This window comes from Panulirus ornatus, chromosome 69, assembly GCF_036320965.1.
Source record: "Panulirus ornatus isolate Po-2019 chromosome 69, ASM3632096v1, whole genome shotgun sequence".
NCBI lineage: Eukaryota > Metazoa > Arthropoda > Malacostraca > Decapoda > Palinuridae > Panulirus > Panulirus ornatus.
This window is the reverse complement of record NC_092292.1, coordinates 13,298,837-13,312,657: the sequence shown is the minus strand read 5'-3', so window position 1 is coordinate 13,312,657 and position 13,821 is coordinate 13,298,837. Positions and strand designations below refer to the sequence as shown.

Genomic DNA, 13,821 nt, shown 5'->3' with positions numbered 1-13,821 from the left:
AATTCTTCTCATTCACACACACTTCCTTATGAATTCCCCCCACAACGCACTTCTCTCTCTCTCTCTCTCTCTCTCTCTCTCTCTCTCTCTCTCTCTCTCTCTCTCTCTCTCTCTCTCTCTCATCCTCCTGGAAAACACGAGCAAAATGCACTCGAAGCATCTACATAAAAATAAACAGTTGCACACCAGAGGCCAGAGGAGGTGCGTGGGCGGGACGCGCTCCACAGCCACCTCACTGAACACGGCTTTAAAAAAAAAAGAAAAGGGGGGAGGGGAGGGAGGATTAACGAGGTCGTTACACAGCTCCAGGAAATAACCCCTTTATGGGCGGTAAACGGGGGAAATCAACCGTAATTACGCCCAAAATGTCCGCATAGGTTTCATTCATGCTTCGGGGCCATAACGCATCTAGTGTGTTTTGTTCACGACCCTACACATGAAGCTACAAGATTAACGAGATCTCGGAATCTTTTTCCCCCTATCATCTTCTGATATCGTTTGCGCGTGCTCGTACCACCGAAACGAGAGCTTAATCACCCGAAGATAAAGCGAGACACGGGCTTATGCTCAGCAAGGGGGCACATATTTAAGGCACTGGTGGGTGGGGAAGGAGCCTTTCCAGCGATCCTAGACCTGTGGACACGCGACGTGTCATCGATTCTTCGACGCCTTCAGAAACAATCGTCTCTCGACAGTTCTACAGGATTTACTGACGACAGAAAACTGGAAACTTAAAATAAAGGACTGCTGGTGTTGTGCGTTCTCATGGAATAGTTCAGAAGGTCGAAATATACTGGATTCAAGACTTGAATTCCAGCATCTCGTTAGAAAGACTAGTTTTAGCATTATCTGCAAGAATTTACCATACGCCAGCAAAGAGGAAACTATAAAAAAAAAAAACACCCCGTGCAAAGTGCACGTCAAACAAGCCTACCAACGAACAGGTAGTTAAAACACACAGAATCACCCCATAAGTGCATTACCATCGTTAGACACGCTATATAAACTCTCTTGAAGCCATATTTACCCTCTGTAGATCTACAAACTACAAGTTCTCATCATAAGACACAAATATTCAGCGTCCATAAACCTGTTGCCAGTTGGCTACACACACACACACACACACACACACACACACACACACATTCAGTCTGATTAACCAGTTAATGTGAAAAGAACAATCATGAAACGAGACTCAAAGAGAAGATATCAATCGTGGTAATTTCAAAGGGCTTAACAGTTCCTATGACAACACAAACTGGGGAAACAGAGTCTAGTAACCAGGGAATTACATGTATGGTTGTACATTACAATGAAGAACGAGTGAAAAGCTCTATGGTAGTAGAGAGAGTTCAAGAAATGGAGACCCCACGAGTGGACAACTCCCTCCCACCCACTTCCAACAAGTAACTATGCACATAGCCATGAAGATGCTCCTCCTCGTGTAAAGTGAACTCATTATGATGATAAAGATTTGTTCTTCTTCAAAATTCCTCGTCTGGTAGACAGACATATCCAACCCTGTTGTTGCCAGAGGCAACCAACTGGTCATTAGCGTCTTGATGAATATATTGTTGATGATGCTATGTGTGTGTGTGTGTGTGTGTATGTGTGTGTGTGTGTGTAAATGCCTGAGCCGAGATCTAGCATTCGACCTCATCCGTAAGGGTTATGTCAAAAGCCAATGGCAACGAGGTTGTAGTGACGGGGATGAAGTGATGATGAGAGTGGTGTTGGGGCGTTGCGATGATGCGCTTAGCAATAAGGTGCACTGAAGATAGCCTTTACAGTAACGATAAAAGTATGGAGTGAAAAGTACAGTGAACCTTGTACAGTGAAGATGACGGTGTGGTGATGATGATGATGGTGTTGTGAAAGAGCGGGAGTGTAATGAGCACAAAATGATCCAAGCTTATAGGTTGTATAACAGAAGAGCTTCAAGATCCATCATATAAGGACGCAAGACTGTAAAACTCCCTCTTCGTACAGTACAACTCGGTAATAACAACCAGTTACTTAAGCCTCTTAAGACACTTAAATGCATAAAGATGAAAAGACAGACTATTGAAAAGCCCCAAGTTAGAATCTATTACCGATAGTCTAAACGCTTATACCCGTCTTAAGACACACACATAAAAGCGAACTGTTGAAGTATCAGGAACTAACAGTTCACTACTAGCAGTCTCACAGTTTCGGCATATGTAGTTAACACTTACACTTCAGAGTAGAGCAATGGGCAATAAATAATCAGTAGAACGGGTTACTTAGAAAAAAACACAAGACTCAATAAACGATGAACTAACAAAGTCACATAACAATGTGAACAAACCAAGCGAGTTCAGTCATTCATCTTTCTCTTCATTCTGCAATCAGAAACCTCCGAAAGATTTCTTTTAAAAAAAAGTAATTGTTACAAAACAGAATACAGTTAGACCTTCTTAATTATACCATTAACGTACGTGCTTAACGTCTCGTTTTATATTTATAACCATGTGAATATTTTCTATGTGGTTGAGGAATGATTTCCGCTCATGGTGAGTTTCAATCTTTTCAACCACTGGCTCCTTCTGCTCCCAAATGATGTGTCACACAAGTGATTATGTAAAAAAAAAAAAAAAAAACAATGTTTTAAGCCCTTTTCCTGGGTTAGGTAAGACTAAAAATTCATATTATAACTATAATCAAAATCTGCATGATGTCCTCGATGCAGTCAACGATATACAACCACGAACAGAATTCTAGGACACGTCTGGTCGGAGCCATACCGAAACTTCTCGTCTCCACGGACATGGTGTTCGGTACCGCTTCGAACAGGTTCACGCTGGGACTCAGAACACACTTGGTCGGACCTCTACCTAAACCTTCCTCTGTCGGCACAGAGAGACGGAGAGACCGGCAAGGCTTCCACCAAACACAGAACACCCGGAGCTCTCCGTGTCGGCAGACGGAGAAAGAGAGAAAGAAGTCTCGGTGTAGCTTCGATTAGGCGCTGCTTCGAACGAATTTCTTTGAGACTTCGAGACCATGAGTCTACCAACATCCGAACAAAAAGATTTCAGGGTGAACGAAGTCGTTCACTACCATACGATACTTTACGAGAATATGTTTTACTATCAGCTCCCCTTAAACGTCTATATGAAACACTGATCACAAAAGAGTTTAGATTCCTTTCGTATCGAAATCCCAGAAGAACCTGATGTGCTGCAGACTTGCAATAACTAGAAAAAAAAATTAGTTCTCCATAAAATTACTTAATTTGACTAATCCACGAACGTCCTGGGAAGGAGTCTGCGATAATTACAGTGACCCAAACGTTAACCTAAATGACACGAAATTAACGACAGAAACGCTTTTGCTAAACCAGTGAAGCGAAAACGGTACAGCGTCACGACAATCGAACACATAATACAAACCCAGATCATGTGACAATGTAAATACATCTTTTGACACAGTAAAGCTTATCTTACCTTTTGTAGAACTGCTTCGAGCGACGTTGATGACGTGAAGACGTTCGGTGACAAGACAAACATATCTTGAAAAAAAAAAACCAACCACACCTCACAACAAACCATGAATGAGAATAAGCCAAATGATCAATTTCACGTTAAGGGCTTTATTTTGGTGCTACGTTATGAGTCTTATTTTGGTGCCACGTTATAGGCGTATTTTGGTGCTACGTTATAGGCATATTTTGGTGCCACAATATGAGGCTTATTTTGGTGCCACAATATGGGACATATTTTGGTGCTACGATATGGTTCTTATATTGGTGCTACGTTATGGGGCTTATTTTGGTGCCGGTCAGTTTTTTTTTTCTGTATATGTTTGTGTTGCCATCGAGACTTACCTGTGTACTGAAGGCAGAAGATCCCGTCCCGTCCTGTGCTGGAGGAGCCACTTGGAAAATCACCAACGCAAACTACCAGTTCATCACTTTACGACGCCATTAAGGTTCTTCTAGTTTTTTTTTTCCAAGTGCGTTTTTGAGTCATCTTTTCTACGATCTGAAATGCACAAAATATAATTCTTGAGTTCACTATCAGTTCAGCCACAGATAGGAAGTTCAAAAGTGTGTATATGTGTGTGACTCTAGTTCAAGTCGAGTGTTCGAACATGGCGTCAATGTTTAAGTTGAGTGTTCGAACATGGTGGCGTCAATGTCCAGCTGATTTCAAGCCTTTAAAATAACGTTCGCTATCATACCACTACCGGACACTCTCACGATCGTATGGTAACTTCATTCCAATCACTACTGTCTCCTGTGTTGTCTGAATTCTATCTGGCATCACTCCTAGATTCTACAAACACTAGCACCCGACTGACACTTGAGGGAATGTGACCCCATCCACGCACAGCTCAGTCCCGAGTAATCATATTAAGGTGAGGAAAAAACATAAAGGATAAATGATTCAACACTATGACGGCAACGGAGAGCAAGTAGTGCCAATTCTTGTATATCAATGAAGTCATTCCATACCCCTCACCTAATGCAAGATGTACGTCTAAAGTGATGTAGTTATTCAATAATGACTCATGATCAATTTAAGTAACTAATGAAGATCAATGACTCTTCGGTAAGTACTGAATTTTGATCAATTCAGTTGTCTGGAAAATCTGGGAGTCTTAACTGTTGACCAACGAGGGAAATGGATGTTACTTTGCTGGACGCCACCTCGTTTGGGGGTGGCCAGAGTGCATCCTACCCAATCAAAGTGTCTTTAGTTAAAGTCTTAGATTTCGTGTGGGTGAGGAGAGTATATAACACTATCAGTGTCTAAGAACGTGACACGAGGATTTCGTTCTAGCAGACGACACACGCCTCAACCTCCGCGCCATCTATCACTCGTCAGTTACAAACATAAGACTTGAAACAGGAGACAAAGTCGTTTCGTTTTCTTTCACAAATTTATACATACTGTAAAGCTCCAAGGCGCTCGACCATACCTGACTTAAATAGAAGCCTTTTTTGGGGGGGAGGGTCGTCTAGAAGCAATATTTTCTACGAAGCAAAGATGCATCTATGTTGTCCATTACTTTCGGACAACTTTAATTCATATATAGGTGACTCTCTTCGTAACGCGACGTCATCCCTAAAGGCATTTTCGAAATTGGTAAACTGCTCGTTACATCAATAGCTCACTGGAACTACCGTCCTCATATCAACAAACTGGCCAGTTCTATGGCAGTGAATTAAAAGACCTGATAAATAGAACACACACACACACACACACACACACACACAGATTAGACGGGGTTTTGTGCATGTATACACATAGGAGAAAGAACATGGTACATATGCCGAGGTGAAAAACGGAGCAAAACGAGTACAAAATTCTCCCCTTGTATCACACACACACACACACAAAACGAGTACAAAATTCTCCCCTTGTATCACATACACACACACACACACACACACAAAACGAGTACAAAATTCTCCCCTTGTATCACACACACACACACACACGCACACACACACACACACACATACACACACACACCACACACACACACACACACACCTGCGAGAGGCTGGACTTAAAATGACATACTTGTACAAGATTTCTATCGCTGATAAAAGTGGTATAGTGCAAATCTGTAATATCAGTAGTGAGAAAGATACAATGTTGGCGAATACATCATCTACGAAAAAAAAAAGAAACCTAAATCTATTTATTTCCAATATCATTAATTCTCAAGTTAAAAATCACCTTTTTAAGCTTCGACTGAGAAATAAAGTTCCGAATTTTGTAGTTAAGAGTATCAAGGAGGGAGTAGAGGGTGATGGACCCCATGGGAAACAGATTCTTGGCTTGTGTTTATACTGCGAGAAGACTAAGGGGTCGAAGGCCTCTCCAACACCCTCTTCCTGATGCTCCTTGTTCGGTTACAAGAGGATCACGCCGACGGGGAGATGGCGAGTGTGTTGGTGTTGATGAGTGCTCCTGGTCTGGTGTTGTGATAGTGAGGGGACGGCAGAGGTAACGCGGGTGGGAGGTGGCTGGGGAGGAGGAGCTCCTTGTGTGTCTAGGCGAGAGAGAGAGAGAGAGAGAGAGAGAGAGAGAGAGAGAGAGAGAGAGAGAGAGAGAGAGAGAGAGAGAGAGGCAGGCAGCACACGTAAGGGATGCAGATGAGAGACAAGACCACCAGCAGAAGACCTGATTGGTCTATGGTGAGGTTATTTGCTGGAGAGAGAGAGAGAGAGAGAGAGAGAGAGAGAGAGAGAGAGAGAGAGAGAGAGAGAGAGAGAGAGAGAGAGAGAGAGAGAGAACAGAAACCAAATAGGTTTATAACGAGGTTATCTACTGAGGCGATGGGACGTGGGAGTACATGCGAAAGACAAATATTAAGAGACCTGATGGTCTGTGACATACGTTATCTGCTGGAAGATAGTACATGGCAAAGACAGACGACAGGGTGACCTTATGGTCTATGATGAGGCTGTCTGCTGGATCACAGCACATGGAAATACATAGGCAGAGACAGATAACAGATGGCCTGATGATGTGAGACGAGCTTAGCTTCTGTGAGACAGTACTGTGGGAGAGACAGATAACTGATCTTAAGGTCTGTGACGAAGTTACCTGCTGGAGTACAGCGCATGGGAGAGACAGGAGACACAAGACCTGATGGTCTATGACGAGGCTTACTGCTGGAGTGTAGTACATGAGAGAGACAGGAAAAAGAAGACCTGATGGTCTATAACGAGGCTAACTGCTGGAGTACAGTACATGAGATAGACGGGAAACAGAAGACCTGATGGTCTATGACGAAGCTAACTGCTGCAGTACAGTACATGGGACAGACAGGAAGCAGAAGACCTGATGGTTTATGACGAAGCTAACTGCTGGAGTACAGTACATGGGACAGACAGGAAACAGAAGACCTGATGGTCTATGACGAGGCTTACTGCTGGAGTGTAGTACATGAGAGAGACAGGAAAAAGAAGACCTGATGGTCTATGACGAGGCTAACTGCTGGAGTACAGTACTTGGGAGAGACAGGAAAAAGAAGACCTGATGGTCTATGACGAGGACAACTGCTGGAAGACAGTAATAGTAAACTCGTAATCTACAGAGACGTAAAGAAGATAGTCCAGCAGAAGGCTTAAAGTCAGTATACTGAAGGGTTGTTTGCAGGAGGGGGTTCTGTGTTCTACATGCGTGTAGGGGGATCCTGCTTGTGCCTAAATCTGCTTCGGAATCAGGTCAGTGTGGTTAAGTGGTGTATGTGGGCTTTGCCTGCGGGTGTGTATGCATACGTGCAAAATAGTGGTGTGTGTGTGTGTGTGTGTGTGTGTGTGTGAACCAAATGCATACAGTAAGGACACAATTATTGTGTGTGTGTGTGTGTGTGTGTGTGTGTGTGTGTTTGTGTGTGAACTCAATGCATACAGCAAGGACACAATTATTGTGTGTGTGTGTGTGTGTGTGTGTGTGTGTGTGTGTGTGTGTGTGTGTGTGTGTGTGTGTGTGTTCCATATCGTATATTCCTCATCCAATTGATTTCCTCACGCCTCTATTTGAGCAAGCATAGCGTATATCATATAGGGTTTACCTTACGTTTTCTGTGTTTATTTGTGCTATTATTTGGAGAGATATTCATCATCATTTAGCTATACATGGATCACTGAATCTAATATACAATCGTTGAGGTAATTCATATATATATATATATCCTTCCGTGTGTGTGTGTGTGTGTGTGTGTGTGTGTGTGTGTGTGTGTGTGTGTGTGTGTGTCTGTGTCTGTGTGGTTCTGATCTGCCGCCTAGTGTATGTCAGATGTATCATATGTGGTTTGTATGAGTCACTTGTTTAGAAAGGCAAGTTTGATTTACCTCGTACAGATTGCGACTATCACTTATAAGTCAAATATATATAGAGAGGTACTATAATGACTTATAAGAAGCCTATTTCCTATATGATAAAACTGTGATATATAAAGTCAAACGTAAGTCAGATATAACTTCAGGAAATCGGGTAACAGACGCACCATCATATACGTATATGACGCCAAGCAGAGGACAAGATAAGCGGACGTTCAGCCATGATTTCTCACACGTCAGGTATATTCTAAATGCACATATATGTGAGCTCACGTAACGAGTGACAGGTGTACACCATGAGCTATACTTTCAGGCGGGTTTATCCCAAACCTCAAGGCACAGAGGAGGAGGAGGAGGAAGAAGAAGAGAAGGAGGAGGAGGAGGAGGAGGAGGAGGTCAGACATTCAACAGTGCCCTTCCAGCAAATACCTCTGATGTACGATGTTGCGATGCGCTGCCAGCGGTGCTGTGAATTTCATGACTCGCCCAGTGTCGGACTCACTTCAATCGAGAATGCACATCTCAAGATGACTTTGTTATCTTGTCTGAGACACCGTTTCGCCACGAGAATGATAACAGAAGATAAGCCCTCCATCTTTCCAGGAGAGGGGAAAAGGGGGGACTTTTGAAGTATTGGGAGGGGGTTTCACCTCCTCCGTCCCTTAGAGAAAGCATTGTTTATCCTGGAAGCAAAAATAGCGAGTCCGTCCACCACGAAAACTGAACAATGAGCACATGGCGAGGGTGACGAGGGAGAAACATGATAGCCGACCTCATGATGCGAATACAGATGAGCTGATATTCTCTGGACAGAGTCGAAAGAGGTAAAATCTGTATAAAGTATTAATGATGAGTTTGACAGGAGAACTTAGGCTTGGGGGAAGGCTGGGTGGTGGCGGTGGTGGTGGAGGTAGTGGTGGTGGTGGTGGTGGAGGCGGAGGTGGTGGTGGAGATGGTTGAAGGAGATGGGGAGATGATTCTTCAGGACTGGTTGGTTGTCTTAGCGTGCAGGAAGAGGAGGAGGAGGAGGAGGAGGAGGAGGACGCTGACCTGGAGGTCAGGTCAGGAGCGGTCAGATGGTGGGCGGGAGGGACAGAGGCGGGATAGGAACGGTGAGAGGAGCAGGGAGAAAGAGAGAGAGAGAGGAGAGAGAGAGAGAGAGAGGATGGTGGAGGGGAAATGGAAGACGTGATGATGGTGATGGGGTGAGAAAGGGGTTTTCGTCTAGGCTCAGAAGGAGAAAGAGGAGAGAAAGTAGGAAGAGATGAGGATGAAAATTGAGGTGGAGGGTGTGTGGGAGGAGAGGTGATAAAAACGTGTGAGAAGAGAACGAAAAAGAATGATAAAGATGTAAGTGGGAAGTATTAGAAGAGCGGGAAAGAAGGAGGGCATGGGAGTACGCAGCGAAGGAGGGATATGAGACGAAGCGTAGATAGACAGAAAGGTAAGACGATTACCTCGCTGTGACACCCGAACGACGAGTTGCGAACTTGCTCAACATGACTGAGGTCCGGCTACTGCTGCTGCTGAGGTGAGGGGATTACGGGAGAAGCAATTGGACAAGGGGCAGCTTCTACCATACAGGAGGGCATGGCATGGCACCTGTGTCATGCAATTATGAATCTGGCTGAACAATTTACCGTCAGACTGTGACTCTGGTAACTCATCTCGTCCATGTCTACTGTTGTACCTCGCATTACGTTTACGTAAAAAAGAAAATGGTATCAATTTCTACACATCATCTGTCCACCTTCAGAACCTTCTCTGTGGATAATTATCTCGAACTATTGAATTCCTGCGTATAATCATTCTTTTTTTCTTCTCAGGCAAACAAAATAAATTGTTTTCTTAAGACCGTCTCGTGCAAGATCCCGCAAACACAAATGTTTATATGTTACCTCAAATTATATTTCGTATTTTCTCACTTTTTGAGATCTTAAAATCCATTTTAAGTGTTGACGGTTTCTAATGATATTCTTTTCTCACTCTTATTCTCTTATAGGTTTGCATACCTTGACATGCAAATTACATATATTTTTTTTCCTTTAAATGTTAGAAAAATACCAGTTGTGTTTTTCACTGTCGACACCTTCCTTCAAGAAAAATATATTCGTAACTGTCTAACACAAATATTCAGTAAAGCATATTTCGCAGTTTTACACTATCAATCAATCAACAATGAACGCTATGAACACGGAAAAACTGATCAACCATCGTCTCGTTGATCGCAATTAATTTGTGATGGTCGCCTGATGTGAATCATGCAAGCCAGACATTCGGATCCGGGAGTAGACGGCAGGTCACAACACTAACTGTTCATCCCTATGTTAAGTTTCTACCAGCACAGCCTTGACGCAGCTTGCCTGTGGCGTACATTGGTAAGTAGATTACGTCGGAGGAGGAGGAGGAGGAGGAGCCACAGCTACCACCATCACGATCACCATCTCTAGAACGTGTAACACTCCGCATCTCCAACAAGGCGAACCCAAATCGCACAGAACATACCAACAAGAGACTAATCGAATAACAGGACACATACACTCGACAAATATACTCTCACACACCACAGACACACCGTAGCGTTCTTACATCCCAGAAGCACATCTTTATTGGTATAAACGACCTATGATTAATCTACAGATAATTGAACTGGATTGTATACTAATCTTTTCTTTCAGCATTTAATTAGAGACGTGATGTGTTCAATGGGTTAACGTATCTTTCCCACAAGCCCCTCCTTACCCCCACCCACACTGCTACCTTAGCGACCGCGGATGAAGAAAAAAAAATGTTTTCTATGGAAAGTTTCCTACAGAAGCCCGAAAGAAAATGATGACCTTAAAATCAAAAAATTAAAAGTCCAGACACTTACTGATGCCCTTCATATGAAAATATATAAATTGCAGAAGCCAGGAGGATGGGTCCTTGTAGACATCACACACACGCACACACGCGAAGGCCAAAAGTGGTGTCATTTCACAAGCCTTCTAAGGTGGCATAATAAGCGATACACGTAGCCCCATCTTCTAAGTTCTGTCAAAGAGTTTTATAACTTTCGTCTAGATCAGCTTCGTCTTCAGTGTCCATCGCAGTTCGTCCACCTCTGCAGAAAAAAAAAGAAAAGGAAAAAAAAGTTTAATATAAGCATCAGTCTTTTCTTTTATCTTTTTCGTATACACACGAAAAAAATATATATATATGTCTGGTTAAAAGTCCAACACACTAATATGAATAATATGATTAGATAGACACAGTGCGCTCTGCTTTCACATGGTTAAAAAAAGAATATGTAGTTCATCTACTTCAAAAGCTCTTCTATAAACAACACACTTTACAAAGATTTAAAAGACGACTCGATGGCATATGAGGCACAACGAGTGTACAAAAAAAGGTTATTACACACACACACACACACACACACGAAAGCATTACAACTGATATAGACTCTAATTCTTTTTTATACTTCAGTACGCACATATCAGTCAATTGTACTCTTACATGTTTCTGCCTTTGAAAAAAAAAAAAAATTATGCACGTGTGAGTGTGCAGGTGTGTGTGCATATTAGCTTACGTGTGAATATGTAAATGAGTGAGAATATGATTTACATTCTCAGGTGCGTCTGCATACATCAGGTGAGATATGTGTGTGTGGTTGAACGCTTGTAAACTCCCAAGAAACGAAACCGTCGCAAGTGTGGAGATCCGGGAGTGCGCTCTCTCTCTCTCTCTCTCTCTCTCTCTCTCTCTCTCTCTCTCTCTCTCTCTCTCTCTCTCTCTCTTCGTCACCAGCAGCGCCGCCGTCAGGTGTACGTGTCATTCTTCTTCGGATCTCCCTCCTATGCCATTAACGGGAAGCCTACAACTACCATCACCGTTGCCACCAGTTGTAGCCACCTGTCATCATCTATTACTGACAGCTAACCATGTACTCTATCTGCCGCTGTCTATTAATATCCGTCACCATCTGCCAAGACTCCTCATCAGCTGTCTCCATCTGTAATGATTTTACTCCCATCTGTCCCCTTGAGCCTTCGCCTGCTCCGTGTGGCCATCTAAGACCACCTGCGATTACCCGCCGCTGCTATCTATCACCAACTTGCCCCATCTGTCAGGGACGCCTCTGACCACCACCTCCTCCACACACCTGCCACTACCACCTACCATTATCATTTACCACAAGTTGTCTCGGTTCCCTCCTCCCGGAGCCACGGCATAGCTCCACTAAACTACCCGCCACAGATTGCCCCAGTTCCCTTCCTGCCTGTCGCAACTCATCTCCTCCCTGTCAATACGACTTCTCACTACTTACGTATGTCTACTCGCCACTACCTGCCACTACCCAAGCATCTACTAATGTCGTTCGAATCCACCTCAGATTGCCCCCAACGTCGCTTGAATCAGTGAACTGCTGCTGACTCCCGCGCCCACCACCTATCACCCCCGTGTCTTGCACCTGCACTCAACTGCCAAATCCTTAGTCCTCCACCAACCACCGCTCTACACCCACTGCTGCATCACCTCACCACACTCCACTGTTTAACCCCACCTGCCACCACCTCTTACCTGCCTACACCTCCTCCCACAACCCCGTCGTCTTCGCACATCTGCCACCATCTGCCCTCACCTCCCTCTGCTTCCCACAGTCGCGTCCTTATTTGTCAACACTTTTCATTGCCTTGATCTGTCACATACCTCCATTACCCTCTATCTACCACCGCCACCTCCAAGCTACCTCCTTCTCTCCATCGCCTCCCACTGTTTCCCACTATCTGCTCCCGTCTGCCACCTCTCCTAACAGCCTGTTCCACCTGCCATCGTCTGTTCCCACCTGCCGTCGCCAGCCGCTACACGCCACCTCCCGCTGCAACCTGCCACAACACATTCTCTCCCCGAGTGTCCGCGTCAGGAGGCGCGGCAACGACCTGGTCACCAGGCCACGTCGACAGTATTCATCGTCATTACTGGCCACCCTCCTCATCTTCTGGTAGTGTGGTGGATCTCTCACATTCACCAAACCTCGTTTCCATTGCTTCTGCATGACTTCATTTCCTTCCCTCTCTCTTCCTTCGTTTGCATGCCTCCTTCTCCCCATCCTTAGGTTTCATCTTTGTCTGACCTCCACCAAATTTCGTAGCAGTTATCCTCCCCTTTTACTTATTGTTTACTTAAACCTTCGAAGGGTCTGTGTCCCTCTACGACGTCTCCCATAGTCAAGTTGCTCTCCCTATCTGAAGACTCCCTTACTCTCCTTATTTCCACTGTGATGCCTCGTGGTCCATGTTTCTAAAACCTTCCAAGTGTTTTTTTATACGCCCATCGAACCTCACCGACGACGTCTTGGCTTACTCTCCTCCCACAGCGACGATCACTATCGTCACTCCTTCCTTCTTTAACCCGCGCCTTCGGCAGTCCTGCCCATCAACTAGAACAGAGGCCACAAGTGGTAGAAATCAATGGAAAAGTCTGCGTAAATCACGAAACACCACCACCCACCTTTGCGTCGGACCCCAAGCGAACCAAATCCTAGCTTCACCTGTTCAATGACGAAGTCGATCACTTCCCCCAAATAGGATCAGCTCGCTTCAGATATGCTTCGTATCTCGTCGTATGAATAACATATGAAGCGCAGCCAACATAATGGTATTTCGAGATATATATGAACGCTTATCATCTGTCTGTCAGCAACAGACGCGAAAGGTGATATGGGTATTATCTTGTCAAGAGATTTCCATGACATGTCGATGAAGACGTAGGAACGTGTTCTACCCATCTACATATCTACCTGGGTGGAAAGTATGCAGCGAGGCTGGATACTGAATAGATTTCACCGTGCATTCCGCTCATAAGCATATACAATACCATGATATTTCAACCATTGCCTTCAGCTTATAATGGCGTGACACAGATGAGCTCATAGACAGTAGACAGACAGGGAAAGGAGTAGACACACACACACACACACACACACACACACACACACACACACACACACACAC

The 13,821-nt window shown here is 44.3% G+C and overlaps 1 protein-coding gene across 3 annotated transcripts in view; it reads right to left on the bottom strand.

Moving 5' to 3' along the window:
* LOC139747513 (uncharacterized) overlaps window positions 1-13,821 on the bottom strand; it is a 1,014,963-nt gene that overhangs the window by 665,619 nt on the left and 335,523 nt on the right. For all 3 annotated transcript variants that reach the window (XR_011712405.1, XR_011712406.1, XM_071659904.1), the window contains exons 2-3: window positions 10,698-10,928; window positions 3,848-4,004 (exon numbers count right to left, since the gene is read on the bottom strand). The gene's annotated coding sequence lies outside the window, so the exon portion shown is untranslated. The remainder of the gene's footprint in view (window positions 1-3,847; window positions 4,005-10,697; window positions 10,929-13,821) is intronic.